Consider the following 14313-nt stretch of genomic DNA (forward strand, 5'->3'; position numbering starts at 1 on the left):
AAATGCCCATTATGATCTCTGGACACCCTATTTCTCTCTTGTATCCCACAAATCTTTATAGGCTAGAACTTACATCCTAAGAACAGTTTTTCAAACCATAGGTCAAGAAACAATAAAGAACACAAGAATTATTTACTGGTCATGACCACAGTTTTCCCCAGGAAGTATAGAATAATAACAGAAAGTAATAGCCATCATAAGTGAATTATTATGTGATGACTTTTTTGTTTATATATAGCTCATATATATCATAAAATACATTTGAACGCAATGTAAGATGTGTTATTGTTATAATAAAATTAAGATACTTTATATTTTAACAGTATTATATGCCAGAATTTGTCCTCAGTTGTGATGTGTTAACTCATTTAATCCTCTCACCTGTTTTATTATTTTTCCCCACTTTACACAGTGTAGTACAAAGAGATTGAGTGATTGACTCAACAGTAAAGAACTATTCAAACCCAAGCAGTTTTTGCTCCTCAGGCATCTTAACTCAGGCTGCCACAACACATTTCATTACCATAGGTTGAGTGGCTAAACAACAAACATTTATTCTCAGAGTTTCGTAGGTGGGAAGTTCAAGATCAGGATGCCAGCCCAGTCAGATTCTGAGGGAGGATCCTTTTTCTGATTTACAGAATGCCATCATCTTGCTACATGGCAGAAATAGAGGGGCAAGTTCTCTGATCTAGTTTCTGAGTGGCACTAATCCCATTCAGGAGGACTCCACCCTCATGACCTAATTACCTTCCCTAGGCCCCACCTCCAAATGCAATCACATTGGGACTAGGTTTTCAAAAGGGAAACAAAACGTTTGTTCCATTGCAGCAGGCTACTGTCACAGCCTGTAAGCTATTAATATGACTCTCTGAGGATACTGAAAACATTGTCTTGAAATGGCTGCATAGGTCAGGAAGGGAAATTTCTGTGGGAAAAAAAAATGCATATGGAGAATGGATCAAAATAAAAGGACAGAGCATGCCTAGAATGGGTAAAATATGTATGGAAAAAAATAGTAGGAAGAAATTGCAGCATTGAGGGAAAGATTTAGATCAAACATGTGAATGGGGAATGGTTGCTTAACTGTTTGAGAGACGTCAGCCAGTTTTAGACAATCATGTCGTACGCTCTAGATTGTACAGATTACTTGAATATAGTCATCTTTGCGTCTATCTGACTTGGAACTTAGATTTTGTCATTATACTTCTCTGTTTTCTGGGAAACATTCATAATTGCCTGTATTTCAGCTGGGAAATATCTCCTGAATGTCACTCTATGCTTATCGGTTCAGTTTCCCCTTTTTCCTTTATTTATACCATTTAAAACATTTTCTCTTTGGTCACATATTTGCTGACCATTATCATCCTATCTCTGGCCAAACTAAATAAATTTCAGTGTTTTCACAGGAGTTTATGAGTCATCCTCCTCCTGACATTTAATCATCCTTATTGCTGTCAGTGATACACAACAATGCCCCCAGGATTTCTGCCCTCACCAACGGAGGGGGACGTGGAGGGTGATGGTGGTGGTGGTGGGGTGTGTGTGTGTGTGTGTGTGTGTGTACTCCTCATGGCCCCTCCAGGCTGGGAGCTGGTGCTGAGGCTGAGAAGGGGACTGGGGCTGCAGTCACACAGTAGGGCCAGGGACATGCCATGCTTGTAGGCACTAGGGAAAACTGGGAAGCTATGTCACCTTTGGAAAGATTCCACCCTTTAGCTATTCCCTTGAGACCAAGAATTACCGGCTTCTATAATTAGAGTGATTTCAAACAGATGGCTTTGCCTGTGGAATCTCTTGAAAACATCTTATTTATTTGCCCTCCAGGACAAGAAGGATAACCTGTCTCTTCTGTAGATTTTTAGAGATTGAATTTACTATCCTATTAGTAAAAACAGGTCACATTCACATCTACCTAGACATGAATTTAAAGTACACACATGCACCAACACACAAATACACACATTCTATATTCCAGACAAAGATATTGGCTCTGCATCAATTTCTGGGTATTATGCTTCCTTAAACATATAAAAAAAAACTTGCTAAAATTGTTTCTTCTGCTTTTTCTATTTAGTCCCTTCAAGAATGATATAATTTCATTTCACTGTGCTTTTAGCGATAACTGAAATAAATATCGCCTGACCTGAAAAATGCAGCACTTCTGTTTCCAGAGAATTTGTAGGGAAAGCTGAAACTCTTTGAAAGCTGAAACCAAATATAATGGAAACAAACCACATTTCTTCATTAAAAAGACTAGCTGCTGCGTTTGCAGTTACTGCAGCTGTGATTTCCAAGGTGTTGCTTGTTCTGGACACTAGAGGGCAATGGTGATTTACTCATCTCGTCACATCTTCAGAGCTTTTAAAAATTCAGTGTGTTGCCAGCAACTTTTCAACTTTCAATGGGCAGGAATGGAGTGGAAAATAACTGCTCAAAAGTCTGTGTTTTGAGAGAGGTTAAAATATGCTCTGCAGAACTGATCAGGAGAAAGAGGAAAAATGGTTAATCTCTCTCCCCATGCCTATTAAGTTTCCTCAGCTAGAAGTTGTCTTGGGTTCAAACTTCATCACGTGTTAATATGAATGTCAGACATGAAGTTTGTAAAATAGGTGCTAGCTGATTTCAATGCTATGTCTGAACACTCTGCTTCCTTTTTGACTCTTATTTTTGCCATTACACGATGAAGCAGATTTGCAACTATGTGAAAGATATTCTGGGCCACAAGCACTGATAATATGAATATGTTCATTTGGGCATAATGAGATTAGACAAGAAGGATTGAAAAGACAAGGGCAGTGACAATATAAGACACCTTCACGAGTGGAGTTTAAAACAGCAGAAATCCTAGTTATCTCTACAATCCATGCTCTCAATGCTTTGAGGCACAGGGGAAAAATAAACAGCAATGGCTAAAGCAACAGAAAATAAATTTAAAGAGACAGCTATATTTGACGCAAAGCATTGAAGTAAAGAAAGCTACCGATTAAAAGCATTGACAACAAATCAATTAGATGTGAGCAAGATAATCAAAGCAACAACAAACAGGGGCCATTGTGCAATCTTAGTTCATAATTATTTTCCCAACATGGGTTATTTGAAAAAATCCATTTTCTATGTCCCTGTATCTTACAGAGCTTGTTAGAGGAGCTGGGGGAGGGGAAGACTATTTTCCTTTCAGAATTTTTTCTTGTCCAAATAGGTCATTTTTCACCATATGCATGGGGGAGGGAAGAGTGAGAGGGAAGGCATAGCTGTTCTCAGTGTACTTCGGAAAGCACATTCTCACAGCAACCAGGGTTAACAGTCTTCCTATTTCAGTGTGACCCCCAAAGGGCTGTGTCACTGCAGCCCTGGAAGACAGCCTGTTCCCCCACCCCTCTGTGTCATGTGTCACTGCTAAGGGTAAGTCACATGCGACGTGAGGGTGTTCCTGGATACAATACGCTGTGAGCTGAAACGATATATAATGGTGAAGTTTATTGGATAGTCAAGTCACTTAGTCACATTAGGAAGAGTGGTTGTCCAGGCTAATAACCAGCAGCCCAGCTCTACCTCTGGTTAGTCACTTCCCAGACCAGGCATCACCTTCTGACTGTAATAAAATAAATTAGCTTATTCTAATCTCAAAAAGTTACCTTTGACCTAGAAACTTACTTATTTTGCTAACTGGTTTCTACTGCCCTTCTTGTTGACCTCATTATTTGCTAATTTCCAGAGTCTTTTGGTATCAGCTGAAGGCTATCAAGGTTGTTTACTGACAATGGTCTCTAAAACTGTTTAATCATCCAGAAGCTCTCTTAGTTTGTAGAGGAGCATGGAGCAACTTACTCTGCATGGTATTGTTTGTGGGAGAATTTCCTTTTTTTCTCATTGCAATTTATCCTATGAAGTATAACATGAGAAAGGATTAGCATTATTAAAACGTTGAGGGAATTGTATCTGAAATATAAAATTGTTTGGTTTGTAGATCACTTTTTTGGGGGTGGGCTTTAAAATGCACATGCGTACTCATCTCATTAAAACCTTAGAGACGGTGTTATTGAGGATGCAAAGGCAAAGATAGGTATTTAAGATAGTAAAATAGTTATGTATTTTGACTTGTAGCATTTTACATTTCTTGTATAAAGAGTTTTTGCATTTCTTTTATAAAATAAAAAACCTCATAACTGTTTTATAAGCTTCTACATATTTCCACATTTTTATATTCAAAGATACACATTAATTAGGTCTTGTTGAGAAAATAAATTATATATATGAATTATACATATCTATGACAAGAACCAATTTTTCATATATTTTCTGGAAAAGAGGTAATAAATTTTGAATCTTTGTAAAATGACTGAGCTTGGTTTGTTATAATACAGAGTGGAATGGTATATAACGCAACTTCTTAAATTGTAGACTTCTAAAATTTGCTCTTCAAACACTGTTAATTCTACTTTAACTATGTTTGTGTCTATTGTAACTATTATATACATGCATTTTTAGACTTTTACAATTCATAGTTTAAACTACTTTATTGTCTCTTTAAAGATTTCTTCACTTTTATTTAAAGGTAAAATTCCTTATTGAGAGAATTTTTTCTTCCTGCTGGTAACCATTTAGGAGTTGGGGACATTTTTACTTTAAAGTATACTCTATTGGGCCTCCCCTGGTGGCGCAGTGGTTGAGCGCTGGGCTGCGAAGCTGCCTGCAGCCTCTGCAGCGCCGGTTCAATCCCCGGCTGCTTACGAGGGTCCCACATGGCACGCAGACCTCTCCTGCCAGGCCTGCTGCTCCCCTCAGCAGTGTATTTCATCAGTCTGTCTGTTCTTTTCTCTGGCTCTGGTGAATTCTCTCACCCTCCCGTGCTTCTGACTGTACCCAGTGCTTGTATAAACAAATTAATAAATCTTTAAAAAAAATAAAGTATACTCTGTTTATTATCAAAGACTTGGAGGACACATTTGGGATTTGACTTCTTTGGTAAAGGCTGTTCAAACTCCTATGTCATATATACTTCAGAGTCAGAATGTGTTTTGTAGTTATTTTGAGCAAGAGATTGATGAGTTAACATCATCCTCTAGTGCTTTCAAGCACTATTTTAAGATGGCTATTCTCTTATAAAAATAGAAACACCACTCTCTTTAAACTTACAATGTTTGTACCATCACTTTTCCAGTGTGTCTTTCTCAAGGTAATCCATTAATATTCTAGTGTCTGATTCGCATTGTGGCTCTCCATTTCAAGTCTTGCTATATAGCTGGTGACTGAAATTTTCACTTGACCTCTATTTCTTGAGTTTCTCATATCCAGTGACTTCTTTCATCCTCTGTTTTGGGCTACTCACTGCACTAGATCTTGGATCTTGCCATCACCTTGCACAATTGCAGAGATCTACTTTTGAGCATGACCTCTTCTCTTTCTAGTCATTCAACTATCAAATATCCCTATTCCATCTTTCCTTTGACCTCCTCATGAAATTTTCAACTATTTCTCTACTTATCAACTCTCTCCTATTTCAATTTTTATTCCAAGTCAGCTTTATTTCTGTAATTTATTGGTTAAGGTACTTTTGTTTATATTCTAAATTCCTTTGTTGTGTTGGAGGTCATTTTTATTCTATTCTGTCTGTTGTTCTTTTGGTCTGTAAGACTTCCAACCCTTCCTCTGTCTTTCTCTGACACATTCTTAGTTTAGAAAACATGTACTCCACCTTCAATCTGTCATTTTGATATTACTTTTCAGGAAGCCTTTCTGAACCTGAACTGTAGAAACTATTAGCTTCATCTCATGTAGTCCTCTAAACATTTTTTACTTCCCCTTGACCACCAGCTCACTTTGGCAGCCACATGTTCATTGTCTTATCTTTTCTATGTTGTCTGTAACCACCCCCAACTGAAGGAACTGTAAAATCCCAGGACCTGGTACTATATATATCTATTTCATAGTAGTGACAGAAGAAATGCTTGTTGAAGGGGGGATATGTGGTTTTTGGCATCTAATAAAAAGATCTTAATGTTTCTTAGGAAAATTATAATTGCTCTGACTTTCTTCTATTATTTTTACCAACTCTGTTATCTTCCTAATTTAATAAAATCATATTTAATATTTCCTGAGTCCTTAATAAATGTCAGTCTTATGACAAGTCATTATAAGGCCTATCAATATGCATAACCCTCCCAATAATCTCTTAAGAATGATCCATATTTTTCCCACTTTTAGAGGTGAAGCATCTGGATGAATAAGTAACCTGCCCAAGATCAAGAATTAACATGGGAAACTTAAGTAGGAACCATAATCTTTCTGACGGCAAGCCCATGACTATATTGCTAGAACCACCAAGAAAATGTCTAAGCTTTGATGAACAGGATGTTTTTAAAATAAATTTTATCCATCTCTAACAAAGATGGATTGGCTAAATGTTTATGTAATGATTATATTACAGTCTTGAATTGCCTTTAAAATCTTGACCCCTGGTATTTTATACTGACTGCTTCTTCCCATTCCTCAAACTATTGTGTCTTGTATTTAAGTTGCAGAGACTAATAAGATTTTGACCTAGAAGAGAGGTAGAAGAGGAAAATTCACAAAGGAAACCAAGAAAGAATAGCCTAGGAGATAAAGAAAAGGCACAGAGAATGCAGGTCTTGTTTAAAGAACTAAAGTTATCAAAATCTAAAGATTTATGAATGAAAGTGATCCCAAATTATTCATGTAATAGTGTCACTCTCACTATTTGCATCCTGACATGATTTTGCTTTGTTTGTTTTTTGAATAGGAAAGAAAATAATGAACCTCACCTAGAAGGCCAGAAATTGTACAGAATCAACCTGTCCTGTCTGTACTTTCTTCTAGACCTGGTGATCATCACTGAAAAGTGGTTGATGAAACAACTAAAAATGAAAGGAACATGAAACCAGATTGCAAGGTCAGTTTTTGGTTACTTTTCCCTTTCTTCCCCAGTATTGGAGATATATCAAAATTTGGGTATTTTCATAAAGACACATTTGTGAAAAATCTGTCCCATGTGCTTAATTAGGAAAAACACAGAGAGTCTCAGATAAAAATTCTTGGAGTACCTCTTATCCACATCAGTTTAGTTCTTCAGCCAGAGCCAGATGTATAGCTTCTCATAACTTCTCAACATGTATTCCTAGAACACTTCTTAGTGTAACAGCAATATCAGTAATAAGCCCTGTGCTTTATTAGGTTTTCAAACAACAAAGGGCAAAGGGTCTGTAGATTAAATTTTATGTCTCTGTAATGAGAACTCTGCCCCTGTGCATTTCATAGTGAGTGCTCTTCTATGGTGACTGGCCTATAACTGAACTAATGCAAATCCACACACTCATCTACAGCTGATGGGTAACTGGTGATATACAGCCTCAGCAGTATCATTCCACTTGTCAATGCTCACCACAGGAGCTGAAGAAATGGTTTCTCCCAATTACATTTTAGCTTAGCTACTGTGCATTTCTTTTCATGATATATTACTGAATGTTACTTACTGTAATTAGCTTATGCTTATTCAAAAACAAATATATCTTACATTTACTTACCATAGCAGTATGGACAATATTAGTTAAGAGTATTAGAGTAATTTAATATTAGAAGTTCTATGATAAGGCATATATTTAAATTTGTTACTCCCTTTTCTGAAATATAACAAAGCACTGGTTTTTAAAAACAATCTGTTAATGCAATTACCTCCAAAGGCAAAATAAAGTTTTGCTTGATGTTGCTTAGTTTGCTCATTTAACTTAGACATTTATTAGAGCTGTACACCTATTTTCTTATTTACATTTAGTTTATAGATGTTAACAGTATTTGCTGCTGTCTGGGATTTGTTGCTTTTGTTTTGCTGTGACATCTCCAACTGGGTGACAGTGTGTAGTTATGCCTCATGAAGGGCAGACCCAGGGACTTTGGAGCTCTTCAGACTTCAGTTCATAGATCTGCTCTGCTGCTTCTGATTGTGAAAAGTAGCACAGGCTATTCTGTCTGTATGTATAGAGGAATATATACCACCACACTGTTTACACTAAAATAGAAAAGTAGATAGATAAATAAGTACACACACGTTATCTTTGAATCTTTGGAGAATGTACTATCTTTGTAGAACATAGCTCAATGGCTGACTTAAGCTCTTCTCTTTGCCTTCATAGCTCCCTGACTACTGTCTTCATCGTATGCTATCTGTCTACCTTTATTATATTACTCTCCACCTATCAGGACATTGGTCTGTCTCTCTAATTTTCTGTCTGTCCATCTTTTCTTGTTGTTGTCCTGTCTGTCTAACCACCCATTAGTATGGTTAGACACCATAAATTCTTTTGTCTCCCCATCTATTGGATCACCTATCCATTTATCTATTTTTTTAAGATTTATTTTATTCATTTATGCATACAAGAACGGGGGTATTGGTAGGAGGTGCAGGGGCTGAAAGGATTCACCAGAGACAGACTGGGGAGAGGAACAGGCAGATTGACTGAAATATACTGCTGAGGGGAGCAGCAGGTAGGACAGGAGAGGTCTGCTTTGCTGTGTGAGTTAGCTCCCTGGCTGGGGATTGAACTCATGCTGCAGTGGCTGGCAATAGCTTGATAGGGCTATGACTTAACCCCTGTGCCATTAGGAAGGCCCTATCTCTTTTTTATCTGGAAATATATTCATCAATTTCCATCTTAATGACATGCTTACCAAAACAATATTTTGGCTTCACCTAAGAAAACACTTCAAATCATAAAACACAGAATACTTAGCTATTAAAAAAAAAAGTCTTTTTTTTCTAATTTGCAATCATCCAATCACAGAGTATGAAAGTAAGGTGAATTATTATTACTGTAAAGTAGGTAATATAGATAATGCATAGATTTGTATCAAGGATTCTCAATTTTATTAAATATCCTTCCTTAGTTTTCCAAATTATTTTTTTGTTACCTAACCAAACTCCATCTACTCTGACAAATTCACATTTTCATCTCTCTTAATTCACTCAGCAGAAGGCATATACCTATTTCAAAATACTCGAGTGATTTTTTTTTTTGCATTAATTAGAATTAAGCTTGGCTTGGGGGATGGAATTTATAATTATTGGTTCTGGCAATGATAATCTATTCAAGTCCAAAATTGGTCTCAAATTTCCTTGAATCTCTTGAAGTAGAGAGCTGTGAACACCTAAACAAAATTGACATTATATATTGAGCAGAATATATAAAGTGATAATATATAAAATATGGACAATTAGTATTGTCCACCATAGACAGTTACTATGAAAGTCTCCTTTGTTCTCATCTAAACATTTTGCTGGTTGTTTCTAGATTTTCTTTTTGACAGAATTAATTTTTCTGGTTAATTTTCAGAGGATGGTATAAAAGCTATTATCTATTCATTCTTTGAATTTTCCCCTTATTTAACTCACTAAAACTTACAATAAATTTCTTTTGCCTGCTTGTTTTCATGATTTCTTCTTATACTGAAACTCTCATAAGCAAAAATCATTTTTAATTGTTTGTATTTCAGCATATTTAGCATATAAGAGATACTCTATAGATAGTTATTCATTCAGTGAATGAGTGAAATATACTACCCACACTGAAATAATTCCTCTATACTACAGTCTAGTTTTTATCATAAAGTCGTTTAAAGGACTTTGGTAGTTAACAAGGGAAAATACACCATAAGAGATTATGGTATATTTCTAGGCTTTGGAAAAATTATTTATAAGCTTTTAATAGCATGAGGAAAATCTTAAAATAATAAATGAAAAATCAGTATACTAAGCTACATACATTTAATGTAAAATGAATTTTATAAATAGAGAAGCATTAATAGTGTTTGTGAAAAATGTTGTCTTGTTTAGATATCTGCAAATGCTTAAGATTTTATAGAGAGCTTGTGTTTCAGGGCGCTTTGCACAATAAGCAACACAATTGCTTCATGAAGGAATATAAATGTTTATGCATAACAAAAAGTGTTTATAGAGCACATCTAAGGTTGGTTAAATTCAGCAGCTCAGGGATATCAATAAGAGCCCAGTTTCTTGCTATTTTTCCACCTTTCCATCTCCAGCACATCGATTTACTCCTTCAGTACTTGCAAAGGGTTGTCATATTCCTGTGTCAGGGAAGACATAATTGATGGAGCAGTAGAGTAACTTTCTGTGTGTCACTTTTAAAGAGCACGGAGAGTCATACCAGGAGTCTTCCACCAGGGCATCCCTCATTTCTTATTGGTCACACCTGAGTGAGACACTCACTTCAAAATTGATTATTGGAAACAGATGACAATGTCTTGCCTGACTGAATCCACTGAGTCATTAGAGGGAGGTAAATTTCTGAACAAAATCGTTAGTATTTCTTCTGTTTAAAAAAGGGAAGTGACAACAAACAGCTGCTCAGCAGCTAACCAACGGTGCAGCAATGAAAGCAACAATTGCTAGAGAATTACTGCTTCTCTATTTTTTCCTACTGGCAGAGTAAATCACATAATTACCACTATTTATTTGTTGATTGGTTTTTTGGTTGATTTGTAAAAAATTTTGTCATTTCTTTGAATATAACAAAACATCTTGGAACTATACCGAGTCATTTCTTAATTCCAAAAGAATATGTTAAATTTCTTACCTAAGCGGCATTTACTTCTTCATCCTGTCATTCAATAACATAAGTTTTTAATGTTTTCTCTATCTTTGAGTGGCATTTTAATCAACTCTTTTTTAATTGCTGTGTGCTTTATATCTCTCAAAAGCAGAAAAAGTAGATAGAATATTATTGATTGTATTATTTAGGATTCAGAATATTTGAATTTCGTAAGAGGACAGTCACTCATGAATGAAACTAGTAATGATTAGGATTACAGATCATGAACAATAAAATAAAATGGAAGATCTATATTTTTAAAGCGAAAACATTTTCTTCTATCTTGCTAGCTATCCTGTTTACATCTTGAAGCAGAAACATCAGTAAGAAGTTATTTTTGACTTTCCTGTACTTAAAATTATTCACTTAGGTAATTCTAATATACATTCAGTACTAAAGACAAGACCTTCTAAATGTATTTGCATTTTAACAAAGAAATATTATTAATGAAGAAGAATTGGTAATGAAGAAGATCTAGAATTTACTGAGCACACACTAAGTTATGGACACAATATTTTCATAAACTTAACATTTTCTAATTTGTGGTCTTATTTAAATACAGAAATTATTCCAATAAGAACATTGATTTTAGCAAGTCAAGAGCACAGGAAATCGGGCCTCCCCAGTGGCACAGCGGTTGAGCGCTGTGCTGCAAAGCTGCCTGCAGCCTCTGCAGCGCTGGTTCGATCCCTGGCTGACAGCAAGGGTCCCACATGGCACGCAGACATCTCCTGCTGCCCTCTGCTCAGGGTGTACTTCATCAGTCTGCCTGCTCTGCTCTCCCCTCTGGCTCTGGTGAATTCTCTCACTCTCTGGAGCTTCTGACTGTACCCAGTGCTTGTATAAATAAGTGAATAAATCTTTAAAAAAAATAAAAGAGCACAGGAAATCCTTGAAATAAATTAACATGTGTAAAGCACTTAGCATACAGCCTACCTAAAAATGCTCAGTAGATTCCATTATTACAAATATGTTTGCCCACTTCTACTACTAGTGTGAGAAGAAGCTTTATTTCAAATCTGGGGCTGTTACATTATAAAGCTCTTTTGAGACCTGTATTTCATGATGCAATTATTCTCTGTAATGTGTACCTCATCAGCTATTATTTCCTCTTAGCATTCACATCACCAAGCAGACTCACAATGACTGCATATTGTCGTCACAGTAAAACAGCTACATAATAGGTCTTCAGTGTTCCTGCGACAAGACCCGCAGACCCTGCTGCTCTGATTAAACTGCTGATGCCAGCAGTTTCTTCAGTAGTAACAGGATTCAGTGTTTTCTGGGGGTGGGGGTGGGGATGGTCTCTTTCTTCCTGCACTTTCGAGTGTCCAAGACTCTATAAATGCCAAGTAAATATGAGTGTGGCTTGGCTAATATTCACCTCTCTGGTACTGCCTCTGTATAGCAAACAAAAACCTATCTATGGGACTATCTAGATGCAGTAGTTCTAGATATTGATAACTAAAGTGATTTGAGGTCTAGTTGGCAGCTCGGAAACAAGGAAAAAGCATAATATATTGAGGTGCTGGAATACAGCCTTGCAACAAAAGATGTCCTACCTCCCTTTGCTTATCATATGCTTGAACAGCATTTTTCTAAAGTGGTCACTAAGTTTGCTATGTCATGATAATCTGAGGACACTTAGTTGTGAAGAATCCTGAATGTTAGTCTGGATTTGTTGAATCAGAATCTCTGGTGATGGGCTGCGGAAAACACACTTAAAATAAAGCCCTGAATTGCGTTTTATGCTCATTATGGTATTGAGAAACACCAAGTTAGGGGTAGTAACCCTTAAAGGGGAGAGAAGATGGTGCCCGGAAGTGTTGCTATAACCTGCGCAGGTGGCTTGATATGTAGACCTTTGTCTCAGCCACATGTTCATGTCATCAACAAGGTGATAATCTTTGATTTGGTTTCTAGCAGCATTAAACATCTTTTCAAATATTACCATGGTCCCTAGCCACCATCTTTAATGTTAGTAAAATTTTAATTTTAATCTGTGCGTGAATGTTTTTCAGAAGCACATATGACATTTTTTAAAACATACCTTCTTCATGGTACCCCTTAATCACATCTTTTGCCTACACTGATAATGATTCCACTTTAAATTTTTTTCTTACAATCCTAATATATGAGCATGTGTGCAGGATAATGCCTTTCAGCCTCTATTCAGTTTAGCTGAGTTGTTTAGTAATGAGCACTGCTCTAGGAATAGTTGCCTGGGTGTAATCTAAGACTTTAATGATCCTGTTTTGCCATCTGATGTCAACTGGGACTTAGGAGAAATGCCCTTCAAGGAGCTGGAACTGATGTCTGTGACAGCACAGTCATATCCGACAGCCATCTATAGCTGTGCTGCTGTCATACTTGACCATCCATTTCTGACTTCACAGGTTCATAGAATTTTAAAACTTTAATGGGACCTAAGAGTTCACAAAGCACACAGAATACTGTCACCCAATTAAGTCTAGGTCCTAACTAACTATGCAGGTGATTGATTTGGTTTCATTTTTTTTTTAACCAATTAGTGCATTGAAGGATAATATCCTTCCTAAGTAATAGTTTCATTGCAAGATATAGGTTCAAGTGCTAAGGAAAATATGGAGTTAACAATATGATTTCCCAGGTAATGGAGCTTCTCGCACATTAAGGATATCCTCTAGGATACTTGTCAAAACCAAAAACTGATGATGATTCCTGCAAAGGAGTTGATAATCCGTCTGTGTATCTGAAGAATGCGTTCATAGGAATTAAGTCACCCCTGAATCAGTTATGATGACAGGTCACCTTTTCATTCAAAGTCTTACCAGAGTCAAGATAATCAGCGCATGTTAAATATCATTCTCAGAGGTCTAAGTTTTACTACCTTAACAAACCTCAATCCCTCCTACCTCCTTCCTTTAAATCTCCAGTGTTAGTACCCATTTTGTTCCTTTGAATAGAGTGTAACTCAACATTAAAAAAAAACAACAACATACATTTGGCTTCTTTGCAAATGTATATTATTAGTTTTCTTCTTTTCCAAAAATGTTTTTAAATGTGTTATTCTTTAAGTTTCTTTAATTCTGAGGTCTCCCTTTTCCTGTGGATTGGAAGAAAAGCAGTTCCTGTGGAGGCATGGGAATGGAGGAATCTCCAGTTACAGTCAAGTATCAAAGAGAACCTATAAAATAGAGCTGAGGCAGTCACTCAGCTTCTGGCAGGTTGTCACTTGTTCAGGAAATTAAAAAACAAACAAACACACATTTAGTTTATTCTACAACAATCCTTAATCCTTATCCTAGAGAAGTTTACAATTTATTTGGAAGATATGTACACATATATACACTCAAATATGTAGAGATGTATGTGTGTGTGTATAGCTATACATACAAGCATATTTACAATTCTGACAAAAGCAGAGTATGTGGATTATAGAAGATAATGTGTAAGTCATCTAAGTAGAAAAGATTAATGTTTACCGGGAGAATATAAATATTCCAGATTTATAGTGTAATTTTTAGGGCACTAAAACTAGTTTCAAACTGTCATAATTCAGCTCTATTAATGGTGTTGATAAGGGCTGGGTCCAGCAAGGGCTGTGAACTACTTCACTATCGGTTCTTTCTCTACTTCAGGGAACCAGTGCCTTCTGGGTGCTTCATTTCACTAGCAAAACCTTTTCCTGCACATTTATTTTATATCA

General features: G+C 36.3%; 1 long non-coding RNA gene across 1 annotated transcript in view; it reads left to right on the forward strand.

Moving 5' to 3' along the window:
- LOC129146743 (uncharacterized) overlaps positions 1 to 6907 on the forward strand; it is a 242695-nt gene extending 235788 nt beyond the window's left edge. Inside the window, exon 4 of the long non-coding RNA XR_008553885.1 lies at positions 6764 to 6907. This is a non-coding gene — a long non-coding RNA (uncharacterized LOC129146743). The remainder of the gene's footprint in view (positions 1 to 6763) is intronic.
- The last annotated feature ends 7406 nt before the right edge of the window (positions 6908 to 14313 follow it).

This window comes from Talpa occidentalis, unplaced genomic scaffold, assembly GCF_014898055.3.
Source record: "Talpa occidentalis isolate TD23 unplaced genomic scaffold, MPIMG_talOcc4v2.1 talOcc4.4, whole genome shotgun sequence".
NCBI classification, from domain to species: Eukaryota; Metazoa; Chordata; class Mammalia; order Eulipotyphla; family Talpidae; genus Talpa; species Talpa occidentalis.